Here is a 27,549-nt window from a genome sequence, read left to right on the forward strand (position 1 = left end):
TGATCAAAAAGCAGCTGGACTGATATGGCAGGAGAAAGGTTATTAAAGACTAAGTTACAAATCAGCTTAGAGACAGCGCTTTGCAAGGCTTTAGTGCTGTTCTGCAGGAAATTATATGTACTTCATATCAGCAGTATTTGTAGACATTTCCCTGTAACTGGAACATATATTCTGGGAACCAGGGAGTGGAATTGTGAGTGACCCATCTCAGTGTTAGACTTAATTTAGAATTTCTCCTCATTTCTACAACCTTGGTCTTGGTGAATTTGGAATCCTACCACCTATGGAGGAATGTTCCCATTGGCTATACAGTTTTTATGAATTGAATTAAAGAAAATCTTCCCTTTTTTAAGTCTCCTGAGGCACTGAAGCCCAACAGGGCTTACTTACTTTGGGCTGCTTACTTTGGTTTCCTTACAGTGAAGCCTGATTCTTATTACCAAAGGGAAGTTGGGTTACTGTTAAACAAGGGGATAGGAAGAACTAGATCTGAAATGTAGCCATGGGAACATCTTGCACTTGGGAACACCTGGCATACTACTGTTAAAAGGTTTTTTAAGAAATTCTTTGGAACATTAAATCTTAGAGTGTTTGTTGGAGCACATAGAGACTGGAAGTAGTATAGGACTCTTATAAGGTGATTGAAGTGAAAGCTTTTACAGTGTGAGTGAGCAAGAAGAGCAAATCAATTATTTCATTGGTTAAAGTTTGAGCAATAACCTGTCCAATTGGGAAATTCAACACTGTATAACTAATGTCCAGTTGGCTGCCCGTGTTTGAGCTTTAAAGTTCATTTTCTTTTGAATTAGATGCTTAAAGGAAGTATGCTTGAGTTAGATTTTTTGGTTTGCTTACATAGGAATCCAAGATGATGTAGCTACCTTGTTCTAATGGCCTCTCATTTAATTATTTTAACATTATGTATGAGATCTACAGAAAGTTCATGGAAAATATATTTTTTAAAAAACTATGCATGCATTTCAAAATTTGTTCTGCACCAAAATTTTTAAATTCCCTTTTCCATGAACTTTTTGGAGTGTCCTTGTATTTGCTTATTGCCTTATTGAACTGTAAGCTACATAAGAGTAATAAGACTTTGTCAGTGTTTTTTTGGTTGCCATATCATTAGCCTTTATAATCTCATAGTCACTTAATAAATGTTTGCTGAGTAGGTGAATACACACTGGTGATTCTATCAACTGAGAGCTAAAATTGTAGTCTCTATTCTAGGATTGTATCTTGGTTTCATTACTTCCTACTTATTTGGTGAAAACTTGAGTGCTGAAACTTAACTTATGTCCAAGTCTCATAGCCACAATGCCACAATTCCAGGTAGAAATTCTCTGAAAATGTTTTTTTTTTGTTTGTTTGTTTTTTTTTTTAAAGTCTGGCACAAAATCATTTAGTGGCAAAACTTGACCTGTTTTGAATGAATTCAAATTATTTATGGAGTTTATTTTTCCAACTTAATGTGATTATTCATAGACTTCAGAATCTTTTTTTTTTAATACTTATTTATTTATTTGAAAGGTAGAGTTACAGAGGCAGAAGAAGAGAGAGAGAGAGAAGTCTTCTATCTGCTGGTTTACTCCCCAGATGGCTGCAATGTCCAGGGCCAGGCCCATGTGAAGCCAGAAGGCTGGAGCTTCTTCCAGGTCTCCCACATGGGTACAGGGGCCCAAAGACTTGGGCCATCTTCCACTGCTTTCCCAGGCCAGAGCATAGCAGAGAGCTGGATTGAAAGTGGAGCAGCCAGGACTTAAACCTGTGCCCATATGGGATGCCGGCACTGTGGCAGCTTTACTAGCTACGCCAGCCTCTCACTACACAATCTTAACGTATTTGAATAAAGAGTTCTTCTCTAGGACTTGTGGATTTTATGTCCTTAATGGCATATCTCTGTAGTATCTTTCTTAAAATCTATAAGGAGTTGGGGAAGCAGAATTTTAAGACACATTTGGTTACAAGATGTTTGAATTTGAAATTTGTACCAATATTAGCACCTGCCTTTAAGGGGTTGTTGTGTAGACTCAATGAATTAACATATGTAAAACTCTACTACATAGCACAAAGTAAACAGTAAATTTTCCTTAGTATTATAAGACCTTTTTTTTTAAAGTATTATTTTATTTATTTAAAAGTCAGAGTTACACACAGAGAGAGAAGGAGAGGCAGAGAGAGAGGTCTTCCATTCCGCTGGTTCACTCCCCAAATGACCGTAACAGCCAGAGCTGAGCTGAGGAGCCAGGAGCTTCTTCCAGGTCTCCTATGTGGGTGCAGGCGCCCAAGGAGTTGGGCCATCTTCTACTGCTTTTCTGGCCATAGCAGAGAGCTGGATCAGAATAGGAGCAGCAAAGACTCGAACTGGCACCTACATGGGATGCTGGCACTGCAGGCTGGGGCTTTAACCCGCTGTGCCACAGTGCCGGCCCCAGACCTTTTGTTTTTTCTGCTATTGTGGGAGTGAGATCTATAATTCCATTTGTATTTTATTGGAGACCTGTTTGTCTCTTTTAGCTCTTATCCTGATGACTGGCTAATGTATATTGTACCAGTTGTTGGTTGGTTGGGTTTTTTGTATGTTTGCCTTTTTTTTTTTTTTTTTTTTTTTGAGACAGTTGAGGAGAGGAGGAGAGCTCATCAGGATTTATGGGAAGCTAGGCTTTGAAAGCCTGATCCCTGCTCTCAATACTCAGACTTGGTAAAAAGCCCTGTTTAGAGTTTACTATAACTATCTGAAGTCTTGTGTGAGGCCCAACAAAGTACCCAGCTTGGGGTAGAGCCTGGAAGCTGTTCCTTGCATACAAGCAAGGTATGCTGGGATTTGACTCCTTTACCTGCATCTCCTAATTGCTGCTTCTACTTCCAAAAAGTAGGTGACACTTGTGGGTTGAACTTGCAGCTTCATCATTAGTTGAGAGGGAACAGTACTGCAAATGAGTTTCTGGATCTCTTGAACCCTCAAAGGAACTTGTTTTGTTTCTCTTCTGTATATGTGTATTTATATATACAAATATATGTGTGTGAGTGTGTGTGAGTGTGTTTGTGTACTTTCTGTTTTGCTAGATACATATATTTTGTTGGATATAATTAACTCTAGGCGATAGTGAATAGCCTGTCTCCTCTTTGCAGCTTTGTTCTCACAAGGAAAAAACAAGACACAAAACAGACAGTGAATTATGGAGGCTTTTTTTCTTGAATTGGTGAAGACACTGGTAGCTGTTTAAGTTTCTCTTCTTTGAATCATATTTACATTTAGTCTTCTTGTATTAGAAGTATTATACCTTTTTTTGAAGAAGTTTATGGAAAGTGGAACTAAAAACTAAATTTTCGTCCAAAAATTTTGAAATCCATGTATCCTAGGGTCTTCAAAAATGTTTACAGAAAGTATGTATTGTTTTAAACAAACACTATGCGTGGATTTTAAAATTATTTAGCAGCAAAATAAAGTTATTTATCTGTCATATGAGAGAATCTGTGATGGTTTCACTCTACCAACTTTTTCATAATATCCTTCCTGCTACATTATGTGTTATAGTAAGAAGAAATGTTGCCCTATTGGGCAGCTCACAGGAATCCATACATAAAGGTAACTAGACACAGACAATTTAATTTTTTTATGCAGAAAGAAGCCAGAAGAAGCCCACAGAACTGAGCTCTACCAAGTGTCACAGTGAAAAAGCTTCATCGTTAATGTGCACCAATCATGCTTTTCATATAGTCATCTCTCTATCCATATTTTCTGAACATAGGCTAAAAGGTTAAGACCTACAGATAGAGAAGCATAAATAAGAGAAACTGAAATTCCTGCCTTCGGAGAGCTTACATTCTATTGGTGAAAAGCAGATAATATGCTAGTTAGTACATCCTGTAACTTATTGGAAAATCTAAGAGCCGTGGAGAAAGATAAATCACAGCAAGCTGGTAGGGCTGGGGGCAAGGGTAGCTTGCAATTTCTCCAATTTGGGGAAGGCTTCATGAGAAGATGACATTTGAGAAAAGTTTTGACAAACACAAGGAAGAAAGTCATGTATATTTCTGGAGAGAATAGTATTCAGGCAGAGGGACATAGCAAGATAATGTTTTTCTCTATTTTTATTTTTCTTCTCCTTTCTTCTGGATATAGCAGATAAAAGTTACTTAACAACCTGGCAACTCGGAAAATTGTTTCAGTTTTCACCTCCATATCCATGCACAGCATAACCTTTAAGGACTGCATACTTTAAAACAAATACTCATGTTTGTAATAAAACATATTTGTAACTTTAAGTACTCCTTTTGGCTATACAAGAATGAGAATGCAAAAATTAGCCACTGTCAATAAATACATGTTCTAATAAATTTACCTTGATGCCCATACTTTGAGTTAGCATATGTAGATTATTGGTTAGATCCAAGCAGCACGTCTGATTGGGCCTCAGCAAAGACAAGTTCCATGAACTGATAGAAAATCTGACAGACTATTTTAAGCAAAAATGGCTTCTTTTTTCTTCTATTTGTATCTTGCTGCTTATTTATTGGCTAAATGGTGGCCTAGGTTTAAACTGTGATTTCCTCTATACTCTCCACATTGATCTACTTCATAAAATAGAGGAAAATGATCTAAAAGCAAACATGGACTTTTGCTTCAATGGGCTGCTTGGTTTTATTAGTTGATATCAATTTGAAAGCACATTGTTCTCTAGAGAGAATATACGTCTATTTTTATTTTTTTAAAAAAGAATTTAACAAATAACTTTCAACATATGCCTAATTCTACTGGGGAAAGGCATCAATAAAACAGTATTTGGGATTTAGAACAATGATCTAAAAATAGCTCTTTTCCTCTTTTGGAAAAAAAATCACTGTGAAATGATTTTTCCTTCTCATTCTGAGCATTGCATAAAGCAAAACCAATTCGCAGCGACTCTAAGTATATTCTCAAAAAGAAATCTCCAGTCATTTTCAGCTCAGGACCCTGGAGACCTCATTATACTGCCATTACAAGCAGACCTGCCTTTCTGCTAGTGGATTGACCAAGTGGCACAGGGATTGCTATGCAGATACATTTCCTAGTAGCTGGCATACATACAAATATGCCCAAGCATACTTCCCTCTGCATAGTCATTGTGTTTCTGGAAAATTGTGCTTTGATTTCATTGTATTTTAAAAAACTTACACCAGCGATTCTCCCAGGGCATACTCCCTAGGCAGGCTTATCAGTATCACTGATGTTTAGAAGTCTTTGTGAAAATTCCATGTTTGGTGTCACCTTCTTTTGCTACCTCATTTGACAGGAACTGCTTCCATTGTGGGTGGGAATCTCCACTGTGAAGATTATTATTATTCTTTGGAAAATCACTCTGGAAAAAAAAAAAAAACTAAATGAAAGATCTCCACGAGTGAGATCCCAGTGGAAAGAACGGGTCATCAAAGAAGAAGGTACCTTTCTCTGAAGGGAGGAAAGAACTTCCACTTTGACCATGGCCTTGTCTAAATATGATCAGAGTCAGTGAACTCAGGGGGCTTCCATAGCCTTGGCACCTCATGACAAGAGCCTAGGGTGATTACTGATGCCATAAACAAGAGTGTCAATTTGTTAAGTCAACAACAGGTGTCACTGTGCACTTACTCCTCATGTAGGATCTTTGTCCTTAGTGTGCTGTACATTGAGATTTAATGCTATAACTAGTACTCAAACAGTATTTTTTCACTTTATGTTTCAGTGTGGGAGCAAACTGTTGAAATCTTTACTTAATGTATGCTAAACTGATCTTCTGTATATAAAGAGAACCGAAAATGAATTTTGATGTGAATGGAAGGGGAGAGGGAGTGGGAAAGGGGAGGGTTGCGGGTTGGAGGGACATTATGGGGGGGAAGCCATTGTAATCCATAAGCTGTACTTTGGAAATTTATATTCATTAAATAAAAGTTTAAAAAAAAAAAGAAAATGTGATGGCTCTCATAAGAATTAGAGCGAAGGATGAAAACTCCAAGAGGGTTCTTTCTCTATGATCACACAGAATGAAGTCTGAACCTCAATCTTGTGGCATTTCACATAACTTGTTCTAATCCTTTGTTCTTATGTATGTCCTCTGCTGTGAGGAACAAAGTGAGGATAAGAGTGGAGATTGTTTGTTTTGTAATATCTTGGACATAGCAACTGCTCAATAAATATTTAAGTGGTTCAATAAATAATTTCAAAGATACTGTATTTGCAGAGGTTAAAGTAGTATAAGGTTATCTCAGTCTTTGAGGGATTTAAAATCTAATTAGCCGAATAAGGCATACATATGTAAGGAGGAAACACAGATCTTGGCAGTTTTCTAAGGAGAATAAATCCTGTTAAACAAGAGACCATTTTAACTTGCTGAGCACCTTGATATATTTGCATATACAAATGTAGGCCTGATGTTGATTTTGATGGTAAGCAGTGGAAGGGATTAGATTTCTCTACACAGTAGAATAGTACAAAAATGGGAGTTTCTACGCAGTGCTCCATAATGGGGATGGGGTAAAAGAAGGTGAGAGGAGAGAGGAGGAACTGAAGTGAAGCTGGGGTGTAAAGAGCTAAAAGGTCAGTAAAATTTCCCAATATGAATTTCCAGATTTTAATATTATGTTGCCTTTTTTTATTATTGTGGTATAGATCTCTGCTCTGTCACCCTTGTTTCTTAATAATGACTGGTGAATCCAGATCTGTGCCTACAAGGCAGGCGCATTACTTATAGAATATACACAATTTCTGAATCTGCATAGTACAAAATGCAACCAACTAGGCATCTCTATGATATAAATTTCTTCTATTTTCCAAACTTTTGCTTGAATCTGTCATTTACACAAAACATGTATAAATAGGTTTTTTTTTTTTCTGTTTTATAGTTGGTTGTTTTTACTTTGCAGATCTCAGGAAAGAGATTGAGTTTTATTTCTCAACTGATCCGGGGCAGAATAGAAATAGCATGTATAGCAGGTGATCTATATACTCAATTAGTTGCAAAAGAAGGGGTTCAGAGGCAGAGGTGACTATGAGCACAAAAGCCCCTCAAGAATTCACTAGACTCTTGGTATATGGGGACTTGCAGGAGTGGAGTTTGGGACTCATTTAGATAGATCTTAATGGGTAGATAGGTTTTAGCTAACATCAGAAATATATGAAGAGAATATATGAAGATATATTGATATATGAAGAGAAGAAATTGAAATTACATTGCAATTTATTATAAGTGATGAATGACAAAATAAACAGCAGAGAAGTTTAAAGTGGGGGAAGTCATTTGAGCTGAGTCACAGGGAAACATTTCTTGAGGGAATATGAACTCAATATGAAACTTGTGAAAGTCAGTAGACTTCCAATAGGGGATTATTACTCATAATATTATTTGTTATAGGAATTCTGCTTTAAGTATTTATTCAGTTTCTATAATATGTATGTCAGGCACTATACTAGAGTGTTCTGATGCAAAGATCATTCAGCCATATTTGTCCACAAGGAACACAAAATCTAAAAGCACAATGTCATAAATAAGTAATGATAACATATTACTGTGGCATGTGTCCTTGACTGGTATATAAGTGAAGAACACACATGGGAGTGGTTCTGTCCTCTCGTGTTATTTTAGGGTGGATTTCACTAAGAAGTTGACATCTGAACTGTGCCTGAAGGCCTCATGTAGATTGAATAGGCAGAGAACAAGAAAGGATGTTTCAAATAGAAGGAACAATGTAAGCAAAGCTAAGAGACTTGAAGTGCAGGTTACGTAAAGTACAGAAGAGTCCAAGGCTGAAGGGCAGGGAATGTATTGCAATAAGCCTGGAATATTCCTGGGCAGCAAGGAGGTGAAAGGTTTGAAGGGAATTATTTAGAGAGAGCAACAAGCCATCACAGATTTCTAAGTTGGCAAATGTGATTGGATTTGTTTTGGATAGATAATTGATTGGAGAAGAGGACAAAACAGGAGAATTTAAGGGCTAAGACTTTCCTGAATTTCATCTGTGCCAGGTATGTTCTCAGTATTTGACACATATTAATTGCTTGTGACAATGCCAAGAGGTACGTCCTATTGTTAATCCCAGGTTCCATAGCAGCACTGGCAGAACTAAGTTTGAAGCCCTTTGTTCTGACTGCAGACAATGCATTATTAAGTACTACAGTATACTGCCTCTTAAAATTAAGAAATTAAAATTAAGGCAAAAGTCCAAGGTAGAGATTATGAGATCTTAAAATAGGAAAATGTGTACAGGAATGACAAAATGGAGACAGAGCCTGAAGCCATGACAGGGAGTTTGGGAGAAATAAATAAAAAAAGATGAATTGGTTTTCTTGTTTGGGTTGCCAGAAATATGTTGAAGTTATTAATTAAAAGAAAACACAGGCATATACTAAAAAATAAGAAAAAATACAGCTTTTCAATATGTCATCATTTTATGTACTCAAAACATATCTAACCAAATGGTGACATTGACTTCAATATATATGGACAACTTCAAATTCATGAAAATAATAAAATGTAGATGTTACAAAATATTAAATTTAAACCTGTACTACATAATGCCAAAAATTCAGATACAAAGAGGAGTTTCAGAAGTTAATTAATCAATCACTGCATTGTTTTGTGTCACCTGATGAGAACATCTGGAAGACTGAATGAGTTTCACTTTTAATATACTTTCTTTGCTATTATATAGCTGCCAGATTTAAGAAATGAGGCCAATCTCAGAGATATGTATGCAAAAAAGCAGACAATAATAGCATCTGTGGCTGTTTCTGGATTGTAAAAACACTTAGCCGCTGGCACGTGCATATAGATTGCTGAATTTTGTGAAATAATAAAAATAATAACGCTTTATATTGTTTTGCATAGTTTTCAGTGCTTTCCCAGGGGGAAAATACAAAAACCAATATGCATGTGTATTCCAAAATGATTAGTAATACAGCAATATGTATGGATTTTTAATATTTTTATGTACTTCCTGAATCTCTGTAATGTATTCAGAGCTGAAATAACAGGGATCACAGCGAGTTCAGCTGAGTCAGATCATACATGTTTTTTTCCTTGTATATTTTATAAACTAGGGAGAATGTTAGGATGTTTTATTTCTTGCTGTATATGTAGGATGACCGATTTAGAAGATGACCTTCCTTTGCTGGGCCCTATGCTTTCACACTGTTGATGTTTTCCACTTAGTTTTTTGATTTGTTTCTTCATTCAGTGTGTGTTCAGCTGTTTCTGTGTGCACCATTATGACATTTCATTTGATGCCACTGGTGGATGGGGATTCTGCCTACTCATGCATGGTATGGCATGGCGGAGAGACAGACAGAAGTGTGCTGAATGAAAGACTCTAGTTGAAAATACTGAGTAATGATATACTTTTAGGAATGCCTAGATAATTATTTAAAACATAAATCCCATCAATAAATTTTATGTGTCGGTACACATCATATAAAGGGACTTCAAAAATTCATGGAGAAATTTATTTATTTTGGTCCACAACTTTTTTGTGTCTTTAAAAACAGCACATATCAGATTTTTCTTTTTTCCATATTTTTTTTTTCTTATTTGAGAGGTAGAGATACAGAGGGCTCTCAGCTTCTGGTTAACTCCCCAAATATCTGCAACAGCTGGGAAAGGAGTGGGCCAGAGCCAGCAGCAGGAAAAGCAATCCAGGTCTGTTTCATGGGTGGCAGAAGCCCGATTACTTGAACCGTTGCCTCTCATGGTCTCCATTGGCAGGAAGCTGGATTTCGATGTTAGAGGCAGGCATTGAACATAGAGTAATCCATTGTGGGAGTCTTAGCCAACCTTTTAACTGCTAGGCTAAATTTTGAAATCCATGCATGATTTTTTCATAGCTTACATAATCCACAGACTTCTTGAAGAAACTTCCTCTATGAAAATTGAGGCAAATGATACTTTTGTTTCACATATCCCCAGGAAAGTGTAGGTAAGTAAAATCTTTATTCCTGAGGAATTTAAAGAATAGCAATCGATAGTTGTATTTTGACATAATAATATCAGCAGTAATGATTAGCTAGTGAATATCTACCCTGCTAGGAACTTAGCAGTTGGAAGTGCTAGGCACTTAAATTCTTTTGGTTTTTCATATCAACAACCACCTAGTGAGTTAGTAGTATTATTCCTATTTTACAGATAAAGAACACAAACTCAAAGAGATCTAGTAACTTACTTGAGGTCGTGCTCTGAGTAAAGCAAGCCTTGAACACAGTTGTGCTCTGAAGGCTGTGTGTGCTCTTTTTATTCCTGCTACACATGGACAGCATCACAAGACACTCAGCAGGGTGAAAGGTATCAAAGGCTGAAAGAATTTCAATGAATGAATTATAGAAGTCGTTTACCGATTAAGAGTGCAGCAAAGATCCCCAAAACACTGCATTTATGTTCAGTATTTAAGCTTAACTGCTCACATACTTGAATTTAACCAGAATTGGCAACTTTTTAATAAAATCTGAGGCTTTCTTCATGAATTGCCATTTCTGTTAGAATGCAGAAAACTAAATTGGCTCACATCCAGGTGAGCTTGGTCAAAGTAATGACCAAGTATCTGTTAATGCACTCAAGTCAATTCATGATTTTTCTTCTTTGCCTTATTAGACTATATGTGATTTCCTGGTGGTTTATAAAAATACCACAATGTTAGTGAAGAGAAAGGGTCTGATGTATGAGCGTTCTCTGTCTACCTTGGCTGTGTCATATCGTCTTCATTGGTGGTTATTGGCATCTGCTGCTGGTACCCCTGGTTCATGGTTGCCAGGTCCAAGTGCTTCAAGTTTTCTCCTTCAAACTCCGAGTTCCATCATCAGACTTACCTATTTCCTCTTAGAGGACCTAGAAAACTCCTTTCCTTACAACACTCTAGGACTCCCATGACTTTGCCAACCTGCCTGTAGGCTCGTCTGTCTCTCTTGCTTTGTCAGGAGTAACCACTTTACTGGCAGGTACTATGTTGGATGGAGTCCTCCTCTGTGCATTCTGAAGCCTCTCAGGCCTTCTCAGGGGCACATGTCTTCTCTGCTCTGGGATGCAAACTTATCTGCCTTTCTATGTTTCCGTGCCCTTGACTCAGCTCTTCTGTAGGGGCAGGGTACAGAACCTATTGCTTAGAGAACCGTATAGGAGATAACTATTTTAATTTCATTTCTGTTTCTGAATATATATTCTTCACCAGCCCAGAAATTTTTCCCCTCTGGGAAGTTGGAAAATCTGAAGAGGAATCTGTTCTTTCAACTTCTGTTTATGGGTCCTTCAGAGTTTTGGCTCTTTGTGTTTAAAGCTAAGCTTTTAGTGTCCAAAAAGATTTTTTAAAAAGCTTGATTTTTGCAAATAAAAAGCACCTTGCTTTCAAAGCTATTGTGTTTGCTCTGAGTTTCACAATTTATAGATTCAATTGACTTATACTCTTAGCTATATATACCTTTCCACCGAGGAAACAAATGCCAACTGATTTAGTGAGGAAAATGTTGTAGGGCAATGAGCATAATAGTGGAAAACAAAACACTTTATTAACAGATAATTTTATGTCTTCACATTAAATTCCATGCTAAATATTTTTCTCCCTTCAAGAAACACCACCCTCTCCCACCTCACCACCCCCACATGTAGGCATTAATGGGATTGGGGTGTCTGCAGTCTGTTTCTCCAGATGTATACTCCCCCACACAAGACAGTACACAGATATAGGACCATTTCATCGTATGTGTCTGGCATTCCAGTGTGTATAGGAAACCTGGTTACCTCCCTCAGCTGGAAGCATTATATTCCTCAAGTAACTCCTTTGATTTGATGTTTGCTAGGTGGCAAGACTTGAAGACAGGAACAGCTTTCCTGAAAAAGGAAAAGAAAAGAGGCATGACAGCCCTTTTAGAAAAGTAACATATGCTTCTCCTGGTCTTTTTGCCAGTGCTATGTCTCTGCAGAGTCCTAGTCCTAGTTCTCAAAGACAAGTTGGAAATTAGACTCTCTAGAGCCTTGGCTCTTACTGGGACAATTTGACTCATATTTATGCCTCTCTGGTATTTTGAAACCCTGAAAACCTACTACAGTATAAAATTCACAATATTTATAAAGGCAAAACAAAAGAGAGGAGCTTGTTCTTTTAAAACTCTTAGTATGCTGGCACTGCAGCTCACTAGGCTAATCCTCCGCCTTGTGGCGCTGGCACACCGGGTGCTAGTCCCGGTCGGGGCGCCGGATTCTGTCCCGGTTGCCCCTCTTCCAGGCCAGCTCTCTGCTGTGGCCCGGGAGTGCAGTGGAGGATGGCCCAAGTGCTTGGGCCCTGCACCCCATGGGAGACCAGGATAAGTACCTGGCTCCTGCCTTCGGATCAGCGTGGTGCGCCAGCCGCAGCACGCTGGCCGCGGCGGCCATTGGAGGGTGAACTAACGGCAAAGGAAGACCTTTCTCTCTGTCTGTCTCTCTCACTGTCCACTCTGCCTGTCAAAAAAAAAAAAAAAAAAAAAAAGAAAAAGAAAAAAAACCACTCTTAGTAGCTCTGTGATAGAATCTCTCTGCCAAGTTAGGTTTTGTTCAATACTTGCCACATAAACTGGAGTTGTTCAGTACCATCCTGGGAGGAGACTTGGTTCTTTTATCATTCAGCATATTTTTTTTATTTGACAGAGTTAGACAGTGAGAGAGAGAGACAGAGAGAAAGGTCTTCCTTCTGTTGGTTCACCCCTCAAATGGCCTCTGTGGTCAGAGCTATGACGAGCCGAAGCCAAGAGCCAGGTGCTTCTTGGTCTCCCATGCGGGTGCAGGGGCCCAAGCATTTGGGCCATCCTCCACTGCCTTCCCGGGCCACAGCAGAGAGCTGGACTACAAGAAGAGCAACCAGGACTAGAACCCTGTGACCATATGGGATGCCGGTGCTGCTGGTGGAGGATTAACCAAGTAAGCCACAGCGCCGACCCTCAGCACATTTTTGTTGCAAGCTAAATTAAGGTCTTTTTTGTACCTACTCTTTTATTTTTAATTTTTAAAGATTCATTTATTTTGAAAGTCAGAATTTTTTAAGAATTATTTTTTATTTATTTGAAAGGCAGAGTTACAGGGAGAGGTGGGGAGGTTGTTAGAAACAGAGGTCTTCCATCTGCTGGTTCACTTGTCAAATGGCCTCAGTGGTTGTGGCTCTCCACTCCGAAGCAAGGAGCCACTAGTAGTTTCTTCTGGGTCTCTCTTGTGGGTGCAGGAGCCCAAGTACTTTGGCCATCTTCTGTTGCTTTCTCAGGGAATTACCAGATTGCTGAATCGTAAGTGGAACAGCCAGGACTCCAACCTGCACCCAAATGGGATGCCTCTGTCACAGATGAGGCTTGCCCTACTATACCACAATGCCTCAGAGAGAGAGTGTGTGTGTGTGTGTGTGTTTGTGTGTGTGTGTGTGTGTGTGAGAGAGAGAGAGAGAGAGAGAGAGAAAGAGAGAGATTGATCTTCCATCCTCTGGTTCACTCCCCAGATGGCCATAATAGCCAGTAGGGCCAGGCAAAAGCCAGGAGCCAGGAGCTTTATTTGCATCTCCCACTTGTGTGGCAGGGGCCCAAACATTTGGGTCATCTTCTGCTGCTTTTCCAAGTCCATTAGCAGGGAGCTGCATCAGAAGCAGAGTGGTCAGGACTTGAACCAGCGTGCATAGGTGATGCCGGTGTCTCAGGCGGTACTTAATGCCGCAGTGCCAGTCCCTGTTTTTGTACTTTAACTCACAATAGAGTTACAGTCCCCATAAGCCTTTGGTCATTAATATCCATCCAAGCTGTCATCTGAGAGACAATGGATAAGTTCTCATACTGTGTGATTTCTGTCACAACCACAGGGTTCGTTTGATTTCCTAATGCCACTCTGAACCTCTTAGGAATAAAAGAACTTTGACTTTTTCCAGTTTTCCCTTAATTTTCACATATTCCCTCACCTATTTTAGCATCTTACTGTGATTTTGATTTACCTTTCCTTAATAACCAAGTGTTACTGGTCATGGCTGGGGTGGTGGCAGAGGCAGAGAGGCAGTGCAGGAGCAAGTGTTGTGGGTTCTTTTCCTCAGCTCAGTATAGAAATAAAAAGCCAGGAAACAATTTGCAAAGAAGCAGAAACTTTTATTTCATTGTCAAGCAACAGATAAAGCATCTGGTCCTAGAGGAGACCAGGTGAAGTACCCGAGTGGGACACTGGATTTCAGGAAGTGTCCAGGGTTTTTAGGGCATTGCACTCTGTTCATTGGGTCATTCTATTTGGGGTGCCCATTGGATGGGGGTTCCACATACAGTATGTTGGTTGGCTTGGGGCTCATGAAATAGTGGGGGTCTCCTGGAGACAGCTTGACTTTCCCCAGGGTCTCAACCCCTTCCTCTTTCAGTTCTGGATGAAAGATTGCAATCACTCCTAGATGCAGCACAAGAAACTATTAGTGGGGAAGATGCTAGTCGATCTGGAGACAAGCTTTCCAGCCACAGCTGGCACCCTGGTTGTGAAGGATGTTCTGCCTATGTCCGAGGGGCCCACAGAACACTCAGCCCCACTGGACGGCCTAACCAAGGATATTGAAAATGGTTTTCATGTGTTTGTTAGCCATTTGTGTCTATTCTCTGGAGAAGTGACATTCATGCTCTTTGTCTATTTTTAAATAAAGTTGTTCTTTCTTCTTTTTGGTTGATTTTTAGGAGTTTTAAACATTTATTCTAGACATTAACTGCTATCAGGCCTATGATTTAAAAAAAATATTTTTCCTATTGTGGAGAATGTCATTTAGTTTTTTTGGTGATGCCTTTTGGTGCACTAATTTTTTAATGTTGAAGAAGTCCATTTATCCATAGCCTCTTTTATATTTGTCTCCTTGGTATCATTTCTAAAAATACTCGGCCAAACCCAAAGTAATGAAGATCTAACCTCATCTTTTTATCTAAGTATTATAAGATTTTGGGTCTTATATTTAGTCATTGATCCATTTGAGTTACTTTTTGTATATCATAATGTTATGTGTGAAAATTCAGTTATCCCACCATCATTTGTTGGGAGTGTTTGTTTTTTTTCTTCCATTGAATAGTTTTGGTACCCTGTCAGACATCAGTTGGACATGGATGTATAACCGGAGAAGCAAAGGGTCCTTGTCTTCACACAAGAAAGAATTCGGGTGTGAGACAGAGAGTAGTGGAAACCAAAATAACAAGGTTTATTAGGGTAGGGATATCCATAAGAATGGATGGGCACCTCTCCAGACAGGACCTGAGAGAGAGTGCATAGTGCACATTTAGGCTGGAGTTTTTAAGGGGATGGGTTTTGCCTTCCCTCCCCCTCTCCTTCTTCTCCTCCCGAACAAAGGACTTGTTGGGTGTAAATATAAAAAATTCCTTTCTGAGTTTCCCCCCCCTGAAGTTATCAGACAGGGGAAGCCTGGCTAGCATTGCTCCGCTTTAGAGGAAGGATGTTTATCAGGCCAGGTAGAAGGGGCAGGACCCCTGGAAGTCATCAGGATCCAGGCAGGACTTCTGAAATGCAGATACTGGGCTGCACCTGAAAGGTTATCAGGATGACTTTGAGATGTGGATGCTGGACTACTGTAGATGTCAATTCCTTAGCCCTTTGTCACACACACATAAACTCATTTCTGACTTCCTGCCTAACAGATGTATGGGTTTGTTTCTGGTTGCTCCAATCTGTTCCATTGGTCTCTGTGTCTATCCTTATACCATTATCCTTTCAATCTTACCTCATTTTGAGCAAACTGCCCTTAAGTCTTTCTGCTTTGTGTTCAACTCAAAGGTTGGTTTATTTTTGTGTAGGTCTATATCTGGTAACTTAGACCTTGTCCCTTACTTTTCTAAGCCATGCATATAAACATAAATTCAATACATCTTTCTTTCTTTCTCTCTGCTTCTCCCCTGTTCCCACCCTCCCCCCGAAATATAACTCTTTCAAATAACATCCTATATTTGACTTTGAAGATTATGTTTCCTGGTAGGTTTATAGCCATCAAGAACTTAACTTTTAAAACATATGGATTTAAGAATTTTTGAATTGTCTTCTTTCTTTCTTTGAGGCAAAGAAATGCCCTGTGACTCAGTGGAGGTCATTTCATTGGGAAGAAAAATGTGTAAGAAGCTTACTGAGAGTCAGGAGAATCTTGTTGACAGTGAATTGTAATGATAGTGAATTTTGTCCTGCCACACTCATTTGTATCACTTTTGATGAAAAGCCATATAAAAAATATATATGTATTTATATATATAAAATCATCTTAGTTCAGAATGAAAATTTACAAAAGAGTGGGAATAAAAGCAGTAAAACAAAGAATAAGTTAAGGAAATAGATATTTTCAATGTTACCCTATGAGCAACAGTGTCAAGATTTTTCAAGAGAGTCTGAAGACTTAGTATTGCATACCACGTGAAACTAAATTGGCATAAAATTAATGGAATACTGTGGTCAAGAAATTCGTCATGAGGAAAAGCACCAGTATTTGATTGACATATTTCAGTTGACTTCATAGTTTGACCGTATAACTACCATATTTTTTTTTGTCTGTAGTTTTCCAGCGTGCTTGTTGGCCTATACATTATCAATGCACTAATTGGCACCTTTGTATCAAGGACAAAGTCTGAGTTCATATGAAAGTCTCAAGATGGAAACAGTTAAATTTTTTCAGGACAGTCATGATACTTCTAAATGATAAATCTGAATCCAGGGTAACACTTGCTTTGCATTTTTAAAGAAGCTGTATTAAGTAGCATTTTAAACAACAATGAAGCCAACAAACAGGATCTTTGCTCTCTCTGAAGAGAATTTACCTGGTCATTTACAAATACCATTCTAACACCATAGACATGCTGTGTTGTCTACCCACATAGTTTTCTTCATCCCTGAAGGAAGTCTCTGTGGGAGATGCCTCACAGCATATCCATGCTGCCTACTTGTGGAGAGTTTGACTCATTCGTTGGCATTTAGAGGAAGAAACTGTTATAAATCTCAGACATTTACAGTAATGTATTTCAAAATGTGTGTGTGTGCGTGTGTGCGTGTGTGCGTGTGTGTATTAGGATATTGAGGGAGCAGGAAGGGAAATTTGAGGAGAAATGAGAGAAACTGGTACTTACTGTCATGACACAGACTTTCCATAATGTTCTGATTTTTCTTAGCATTTTCTAGGGCAGAGGTTTTTTTCTCATGGTGTGATAGATCTAAAAAAGATTAATGAATAAGTTTCAGGAGTACCAAAAGCTGCCTGAAATAGTATGACAAATGTATTGCATATGTGAATTTTTCTGGATAGAAGTTTTATAGTTTTCTCAAGTGTTTCTGATTCAGAAAACTCTTAAGAACTAATATATAGAAAAGTTGGCAGAGAGTTTATTATTTTAAAATACAGATTTGTTGGGGAGAACTGTGCTAAGGAGAATTCTGAGGTATAGCAGAAAAGACTGATAAGCAATATCCATAAGGTATGTGTGTGGTAGGGGAAGTATTTGCTATCTGTAATTTAAAGTGAACTGTTCCAGAAAGTTTGCCAAATCCTTCTGTCCTTAAGGGATTATTTAAGAAGCATTACCTAGGGTTGAAGGAAAGTGCAACACAAAAGGGATATTTCAGCTTAGGCTATGCATGAATTAGAAAATTGATTTTAAAATACTTGATCATGGCTGTAGATTTTTAAATAGTATTCCATTCGTGATATTTTGTATGTTGGAACCATTTGTATTTTTTCAGCAGTTTTTAAACAAATGTAGAATTAAGTTAAGAAATATTCTTTTGGGGCTGGTGTAGAATTAAGTTGCAGTGCTAGCATCCCTTATGGGTGCTGGTTTGAGTTCTGGCTGCCCCAGTTCTGATCCAGCTCCCTGCTAATGTGTCTTGGAAAGCAGCGGAAGATGGCCTAAGTCTTTGGGCTCCTGCCACCCATATGGGAGACCTGGGAGAAGCTCCTGGCTTCTGGCTTCAGCTTGGCTCAGCCCCAGCCATTATGGCCACTTGGGGAGTGAACCAGCAGATAGATGATCTCTTTCTCTCTCTCCTTTCTCTCTCTCCTTCTCTCTCTCTGTATCTCTGTCTTTCAAATAAATAAAAAAAATCTTTAAAAAATATTATTTGGTGGCAAATTCAGCAGTTAAATATATGAACACAGCTATTGATTAATTTAATTGCAACTGTGAATATGCATTGAAGACCAGAATTTGGCCCTTTGTGTCTATGATTCTGAGAAAACAAAATGGATAATATATGAAATTCTGAAGCTAGTATATAGGAGAATTTACAATAGAAATGAAGTGAGCTCTCTATATAATATTGCATAAGTCATTGTCTGTGGGGAGCAACTGGGAGCAACTCGGACTAGACTAAGTTACTGGAATTAAGACTTATTCTATACATCTGCTCTCCCACAATATGGCGCTGGGAGAGGAGCAAACAGCTTCCACCCAGCTGCCTCTCACCAACTTGACAAGCTGCAGGACCTGCTCCTGATTGGAGGAGAGCAGCGTACTCGGCGTGTGGGTAGCAGAGTTGGGATTGGTGGAAGAGGACTATAAAGGAGGAGAGAGACAACATGCACCAGGAACATCTAAAGGGAACGTCTATCTGAAGGAACACCTGTGCAGCCCCCGAGAGAGCCGGCCGGCGGTGTGCCGCTCCCCCGCGGAAGTGGGGAAAGTGGCAGGGGGAACCGCCCTTCCACGGAGGTGGAAGTGTCGGTAGCCAACCCGGGAAGAACCAGCAGCAAACCCGGGGAGGGCCGAGCAGACGAAAGAACAGCGCAGGGTCTAGTGTCGCTCCTCCACGAAGAGGGGGAGCGACATAATGGTGCCGTGACTCGGATAGGAAACCTAGGCAGGATTTAGTGTCGTTCCTCCGCGAAGAGGGGGAGCGACAATTGTCTGCTAATCATTTAGAGACTTGGGATGCCTAAAAGCATCCTCCTTTGTCCACTCTGAGCTTCTGGCTTCCTTGATGTCCCAGAGCAAACAAATCCGTAAAAGGAAAGAACTTCTGATCTTCACTCTTACCTCAAAAGGCAAAGGGAAATGTCAAGAGTGGAGAAACGGAGATCCAGCTGACCTTCATCAAAGGGCACTGCATCTTTTATGAGTAAGGATTCTTGAAGTCAGTGTACCAATATAGGGGCTCTCTTCTTCTCACTCGCTCTGGCAAAAGTGAGAATCCCAAGAAAGGTTTTGGAGGAGCCTAACCAAGCCCTTTAGATGAAGTTTCAGCCCATTAAGAAATATTTGTTCATCACAAATTCAGGGCAAGATATTGGACTTGTTGCTGGGGATGCATTATGAATCAGACGTTGATATCACCTGCAAGGCTCTTCCAGTACAGTAGGAGACCTAAAGTGTGTTTATGGATCACTCCAATAGGAGGTGGAAATCTCAAGTGCCATAACACACTGCAGGTGCATTGTTACAAGAACTCAGAGGGAGAATGACCTCAGGACACACAGGTGCCTGCCAGTCATCCCAGTTTGCTTGCTGGCTTCATGCCTGGAATCCAGTGAATGTGGTAATGGGGTGACTCCTCTTCTGGCTGGGTGTCTGCTAAAGTGCTCTTAGCTTAGCTGCCTGAGTAGCCAGAGTAGCCACTCTGTGAGCAGGAATGTGATACCGCACCTTGAGAGAGAAACTGAATGCATGTTTTTAGGTGCTACAACTATCTTTATAATTTGACTATTTAATGCAAGCATCTTTGTGGTTTGTCTTCATGGCAGAACATTTTAATGATTCATTTTCTTAGTAAAGTATTATGCTAATTTTTTTCTCAGTATAGCCAGGAGTTGACTTGCTGCTTCAACAATAAATTAGCCTCTCTTAAGCATAAGTCAAAGAGTAAAAAACATAAAGAATACTATTGTGCAGTTCTGCAATGTCATTGGTAGTTAAATATATTTATTACTTTCAGAAATGTTACTTAACTTTTATACTCAAATTCTCCTAATTTGAAAAAGGCAAGGAAAAATCAGAGAATAATCAAATACTTGGTACATATCTCAAGATAACTATGTTTCCTATAGTTTATAGAAATTATTCCTTAACACCAAATAGTAATCCCTAGCCAGGAAAAAGGGATGAATAATTAAAGTTTTTCATACAAATTTCTCAACAAAATAGTTCTTAAGGTTAAAACAATTTATTGCTGAACTGAGAAATTGTAAGCCAAAGCCTACTGAAGGAATTCTGCATTTCTTAGGTGTTTTGAGAGTATCATTCAAAGAAGAAATTGCTGAATCTGTCCATGGAGTAAACCACCAACCATTGTCTTTCAGTTCTCAACACTTGGAGAAAACTAGAACTTAGAGAGTTAATATCCACTCCAACTTCATATATTCCTTCATGTCCTTCTTATTGTCTTTCTATTGAAATCAACTCCACTCCTCCATTGACAACTTTCATGTAGCTGTCATTTTGAGGAATGCAGGTAAGCCAGTTCTTAGAGCTTACCAAATATGAATCTTGTCTATAATGACCTTTATGCTGTACATTTACATTGGAAAACAATTAAAATTAATAGTCAACAGTGTGAAAATAATATGTTGCAGTTTGGCTTGGCTATCTTTGACTTTTGTTTGCCAGATTTCATTATTTAGTTTCTGTTGTACTCAGAATCTAGTCAACCATTCATGCATGTTCACTGCAAGAAACAGATTTGCAGGATGTTTGACAGGCCAGGGAAAGTGATAAAGCAGTGTTGTCAAACAGCTGCACAAAAGGCCTAAGGAGTACTAAGTGAGCCATCAATAAGTGATAACATCACTATAAATTATGAAATCAAAATATATTCAATGTAAAAACACTCAAGTCCTAGAATTCATAGAACTCAATAACTTTGAAGCCTGAGGATTTGTTTAAAAATTAAACTTCCAAAGACAAAAATACAAGTGTACTGATAACTGAGACTTGAGTTCTTACTATTGTTTTTAGACTCTGTGAGTTGGCTTACCATTGGCTCTCTTTTTGTTTTCCTACTCTGTAAAAAGGTATTGATGACATGTACTCTACTTAGCATTTCAGATTGCTGAGGGTGAAAGAAGGGTACTTATAGGGAAGAGCTTTGCATGACCTAAAGTACTCTGCAAACACTAATTCTATCCAGCCTCTGCACAGGGATCAGGGCTCAATAAATGCTTATGAAGAGAATGGATAGTGATCCCAATACACCTGAAGCTTGGAAACCATTAAAAATTACATCCATCTCAATAACCATCATGTTATTAGAAAATCAGTTTATTTTACAGGAAAACATGGGCAAGAATGACAAAAGGAATCATAACATAGTTTAGCTTTTCCAAGTATCTCTAATTATAGAGCATAGATAAGAATGTCATTCTGACACATGGACTTTGGATAATAAGCATCACTTTGACCTAACAATGTTCAACCTAAGTCTAAAAGCTTCTAGTTACTGTATGTTTCATTTTCTTATTGGTAAAAAAAAATCCTGCAATTTGATTCATTCAAAATATTTTCAAACAGTAAACCACATATAAATTACTATGCTAGGCCCTTTGGAAAATATTACTTGTGCCTGTTAGAGAATGGGAATGTCCTAAGTAGGGCAGGACATATACATTATTTAAGGAAAAAGTAAAACAGCTAGATTAATGCAGAGATGAGAGTTATAAGAGGTCATTTAGGGAAGGAGCAAAAGTATAGATAGGATTTGAACTAAGTGGAAGGGAGCTGGGCCTATAGAAGATTGATCAAGGCAGTCCTAATGGGTACATTCTGTGGTAGCTTTTGTCTGATGAAAGAAAAATTTAAAATTATTAGGAACCTTATATTTTGAGACTTGAACTAAAATATATGAAAAGTTTTGTCCCCATAGATTGTTTTTCACAAGATGGTATTTTTGAAACAGTTACTTAGTAATGTCCAGCCCTTGTTGTTTCAGGAGTTGAGATTTTTTTTTTCTTGAACATTTATTTATTTATTTTGAAAGTGTTACAGAGAAGAGAGATTGAGAGAGATTTTTCTATCCACTGGATCATTCCCCAGATGGCTGCAAGAGCTAGCTCTGGTTCATGCTGAAGCCCGGAGCCAGGAGCCAGGAGCTTCATCCAGTCTCCCACATGGTTAGTAGGGACCCAAACACTTGGACTATCTGCTGTGGATTTTCCTAGGCCATTAGCTGGGAGCTGGATCAGAAGTGGGGCAGCTGGGACTCAAACCTATACCCATACGGGATGTTGGCATCACAGGCTATGGCTTTTCCTGCTATGCCACAACATTGGACCCCTGACATGTTTTTACATTTTTGAAAAATTTACTTATTTGAGATACAGAGGGAACTTCCATCCACTGGCTCACACCCTAAATGCCAGTGGCTGAGTCTGAGCAATACTGAAGCTAGGAGCAGAGAAATCTATCCAGGTCTCTCCCCCATTTGGTTGACAGAAACCCAACTACTTCAACCATCACTGCTGCCTCCTAGAGTCTGCGTTAACAGGAAGCTAGAATCAGGAGCTGGAGCCAGAAATTTAACCTGGGTACTCTGATAGGAGATATGAGTAATGGAAAGGCCAAATGTTGATCCCCTAGAGCTGCTGTTATTGATTTCAGCATTTGCCCCTTAATTGATGAAGACATGTTAATTGATGAGACATGTTTATCTGTCTTTTAGAAGATCCCTAGTTTGACCTACCTACTGCTAACTTTTACCAGATTTTTCTGTGAGCACAAATTCATTGTTTAGAACCCAGTAGGACTGGAGCCAGCGCCTGGCGCAGTATGTTAATCTTCCATCTGCAGTGCCGGCATCCCATGTGGGTGCTAGTTCTAGTCCCGGCTGCTCCTCTTCCAATACAGCTCTTTGCTGTGGCCTGGGAAAGCAGTAGAAGATGGCCCAAGTCCTTGGGTCCCTGCACCCACATGGGAGACCAGGAAGAAGCACCTGGCTCCAGGCTTCGGATCGGCGCAGCTCTGCCTATTGCGGCCATCTGGGGAGTGAACCAACAGAAGGAAGACTTTCTCTCTGTCTCTCCCTCTCACTGTCTGTAACTCTACCTCTCAAATAAATAAATAAAATCTTAAAAAAAAACTCAGTCGGACTATAGATAATATTCTGGAAAGAATTCTGATACCTCCTTTCGCCACCCCAAACCAGATGTTCCTCTGAGATTCACTAGATGTTCTGCTACGATTTAAAAAGTACTGATGAAATTTTAAGCCATGAGAGTGCAGTTGTGTATTTCTTAGCTCTCTCTAGGAAAGTAAATGCAATAGAGTTTAATTTTATTCCATAGCTTCAACTTTGTATTTGTGTAGGTTTGTTCCAACTTCAAGTTGTCTTTTTAAAATTAAAAAATTCCTTATTTTTCACTGAAAATTCAAAGCAGGTATTATATTTTCTGAGACATTTGTGACAACTGCCTCCTCTCCACTACCCTCTCCAAACTGCTCCATTGGCCTAAGTGTCTACAAGTGGCAGCTCTCTACAGGGAATTCCTACCTGTTCTAGAAATTAGGACTCTCTTCTTCAGTAATTCTAGGAATCGGCTGTTCCTCAAATATCCAAAGACATTGCACATAAATACCTTTTATTGCCAGTTTTAGGTAAATCACTAGAACCAAGCACCAGGGGCTCATTCAGATGGGTGAGTTGTGAACAGTCAGTACAATGGAAAAACACAAAAAGAATCTTAAAAGATTGAATCTGAAAGGGTCAGAGGCCCCATGCCAAATCAAATTCATGTTGAGGAGGTTTGCTCCAGTTTTTCTTAGCTTCCAATTTGTCTCTTGTTTCTGCTCTGGTTCTTTGCAGGCTTGCCAAGTTTTATCACGAATCTTCCCCTTCTCAGCCCTTCATTCCTTAACTTCTCTGAGGCTCCTCTGCAGTCCAGCCAAAGTAGTGTAGAGTTAAACTATGTAATCAGTCAATTTTCCTTTGGTTTAAATTTTAAATTATTATAATTTTAATTGATATGAAGGTTCTACATGAAGGTTATCTTTGGCAGAGGACAATTTGATCTTGATTTGAGTTCTGGTCAAGTTAGACGAGTTTTGCTTCAATTTCCTCATCTGTAAGTGGGACTAGAAACAACTCATGGGGTTGTTGCAAAGATCAAGCGTCCTAATGTATATGAATATGCTCTATATTCTGTAATGTTCTAAATAAAACTTATTGAACAGTCCAAAGGGGGCGGGCTTTTGCTTGGAAAGAGGAAGCCAGGCAGTTTCCCCTAGGTTTTATTATTTACATGAGAAAAAAACCGTACAGGGATTTGCTGGGAACATCTAAGTAGGACAGAATATGCTAGTTCAATTGGAACATTTCTGGGATGTCTCCCTGGGGCAGGCTGGTTCCGTTGTTAAGAACACATTGCCTACACTGATTTCTCCTGTCACAGATGGTCAAGATACAGAAAGAGACTTTACAGTTTATCTTCCATCCATCTCGTTTCCTGATATACTGTTCAGTTCCCGTGCACAGAATTCTCTTGCGAAGTTCAGGGGCAACAGGAGTTTGTACAAAATGGACACCGTGCTTCTCTTTTGTACTTATATCTGCCTGTTAGTGACACTGTGTTCCTTTACTAGGTGTGTGCTGGACACAGTAATGACTCCCAACAATGGGGGCACAAGGCCAGCCCCATGATCACTTGACCTACTTTGACTTGGCTGCTGTATCAGTGTTTACCTGCTGTGCCAGCAGCAGCTCCAGAAGTAATATTGTTTCGATTCTACTGCTACGCCCTTTACCTTTCATATTCATAACAGCCTTTTAAATTAAGACATTTTCTTTCATAACGAAGCAAGGTTCTAATGTCTACAGATTACTATTCAGTTTGAGGTATACAGGGTATATATTAAGTACACCTACCTGCTAATTATTATGTATACTCATCTATATTTCACACAATTGCTGCACATCCATTAGGTTTGGGCACAGATATTTTCAAGGAGTTGACTGATTTATTGGGGCTACACTCATTTTTATTTTTTTGGCACTAGAGGGCTTCTTTACTAGTGATTGGAGTTTATTTCTAGTATTGCTTATAGAATGTGACTCCCTGAATTTAAGTCTCAGTTCCATTTTCTACCAAGAAAACTCAAGATTCAGAGTAATGGATATACCCTTGAAGTAGATAGCAGCATCATGATAGATAAAATGTGTAGATGTCTAAATTTTTAGAAATCTAACCTTTTTCTCTTTTCTTGGCTGTAAAATTGGGATACCTGAAAGGTGCTCCAGCTGCCATTAATTAAAACTGCGTCCAGTGTTTTTAAATGTTTAGTAGGCAGGAAGAGAGATCATGAGGAAGCTTATGATTTGGATGGAGATTTTGAAATTAATTCATCCAAAATCATGGATTGAAGATTGCTTTGGGTTTGGGCCGGTGCATTGGCTCAAACATGAAGGATACCGATCCTTCCTACATGAAAAACTTCTTGCTTGCCTGTGATGCAACCATTCTCCTGATTTCCTATTTTCTCTCTTCTCACTGGAACCCTTCTTGGGCTGTATCTGTATTAACCCACTAGGTGATTTCAGCTCTAAACACTGACTCCTAAAGGTACAATGACAGCTTGTATTTTATATTTACCCTAGTCTTCAAACTGGTATAAACAACTGCCAGTTGATGTGATGTGATGTTATTTATATATTTGCCCTGGGATTGTTTCTTTCCTCATCAGAACATATGGGCAATATTGTCTGTTCACCTTTGTATGTTACCTATGATGTGCTGTGAGCCACATGATGAACTTTCACTACATATTTATTTGAAAGGGTTACAGAGAGGCAGAGGCAAATAGAGAGAGAGAGAGAATGAATCTTCCATCCGCTGATTCACTCTCCAAATGGCTACAATGGCCAGGGCTGCACCGATACGAAGCCAGGAGCCAGGAGCCAGGAGCTTCTTCCAGGTCTCCCATGTGAGGGCAAGTAACAAAGGACTTGGGTCATTGTCTACTGCTTTCCCAAGCCATAGCTAAGTGGAGCATCTGGGTCTCATGAACTGGCACCCATATGAAATGCTGGCACTGCAGGCGGTGGCTTTACTTGCCACAGTACCAGCCTATGTATTTTCTTAATGAAATAATCCCTTCATCTAGAACTTTCCAGATTCTGTGCTGTTTCCTTTTCCATATGTGTTCCCCCTTTCCCGTCTGCATTGTCTTTTCAGTCTGGAGCTGTCATCTCCAGTGATTTTCTGGCGTGTTCTGTGAGTGAGGCTGTATTTGTAGTGGGAACACGGAGGGGGCATTCTTTTACAGACCACCTTTGATCTGTGTCAGAGACTGTGGTTGGTGTAGGTCAGAGACTGTGCTCCCTCAGAAGGTTTCGTTGCCTGACTTACAGAATCATTTGCACTCAGCAGTGAAGTCTCCATGCTGTGCCATCTGGTCTCAGATCCGGGTTGTGAGGTGTGTGCTTCCAGATGGATGCTCTGCGCATGGTTGCCGGCCCTGGAGCACAGGCAGGGAAGGCTCCTGGGAAGACAGGTGGGCTTTGATGGATTCCTTTTTTATGCTGACTCCAGGCAGCTCTTCCATTTTGATTTTTATTGTGTCTGCTTTTCCATTTCCGGACAAAAAACCTTCCATTCGAATTTTATTCCCTCAGTCATAGACAAGACAGCCTGATTTCAGGGGACAGAAAGTGAGAAATGAATATTTTTGGTAATAGTAACAGTGAATTTTTTTGAATAAAATCTTCATTTTTTCCCTGAATTTAATCCTCTATTTGATATAAAATAGTTTTCAGATATCTTGCTCCTATAATATTAATTGCTAACATTTACATCAGGGGTGGAGAACATCTGGCCTATGGGCCATATAAGACTGGTGAAATCTTTGGTCTGGCCCTTCCAAGGCAACTGCAGGCAGGAATTGAAATTCAGTAAATCTATAGAAGGCTAATTTTTAACTTGGTAATTTTGTGTGGCTCACAAATGATATCATAAATATCCAATGGCCCTTGGAAGAAATAAAGGTTTCCCAGTCCTGACCCATACATTAATACCTGCCAATCACTGAGAAGTGTTTTACATGTATCATCTCAGTTAATTTTCAGGGCAGCTTTTATTATTTTCCTTATCTTAGAAATGGGGAAACTACAGAGGAAGCAAGAGATTAAGTGACTTCCCAAGCTTATCCAGCTAGTAGGAGACTTGCTCATTCTGGATCTCTGTTTCCAAGAAGTAAATATACTGTGATTTCTGCAGAGCCAACTAACAATCTCAGAGATTTTAGGAGAAATGTTGTCAAATGAGATTTTCTAGATCTTTTCAATGTAAAAATACATTTTATGAAAAAAAACTTGTATTAAATTAAGACAAAAGATGCTGATGCTGTGGCATAGCAGGTAAAGCTACAGCCTGCAATGCTGGCATCCTATATGGCCACCGGTTCAAGTCTCGGCTGCTCCACTTCCAATCTAGCTCTCTGTTAGGCCTGGGAAAGCAGTAGAAGATGGCCCCAAGTCCTTGGGCCCCTGCACCCATGTGGGAGACCTGGAAAAAGCTCCTGCCTCCTGGTACAGCTCCAGCCATTGTGGCCAATTGGAGAGTGAACCAGCATGAAATATCTCTCTCTCTCTCTGCCTCTCCTTCTCTCTTTGTGTAACTAACTTT

General features: G+C 39.3%; 1 long non-coding RNA gene across 4 annotated transcripts in view; it reads left to right on the forward strand.

Annotated features, from left to right (window-relative positions):
- Positions 1–27,549, forward strand: part of LOC127493120 (uncharacterized) — a 385,519-nt gene that overhangs the window by 133,604 nt on the left and 224,366 nt on the right. For 2 of the 4 annotated variants that reach the window (XR_011388475.1, XR_007923156.2), the window contains exon 1: positions 5,839–20,393. This is a non-coding gene — a long non-coding RNA (uncharacterized lncRNA). Of the gene's footprint in view, positions 1–5,838; positions 20,394–27,549 lie in introns of those variants that run through there. The other 2 variants (XR_011388476.1, XR_011388474.1) reach the window with 2 other exon arrangements.

This window comes from Oryctolagus cuniculus, chromosome 5 (assembly GCF_964237555.1).
Source record: "Oryctolagus cuniculus chromosome 5, mOryCun1.1, whole genome shotgun sequence".
NCBI classification, from domain to species: Eukaryota; Metazoa; Chordata; class Mammalia; order Lagomorpha; family Leporidae; genus Oryctolagus; species Oryctolagus cuniculus.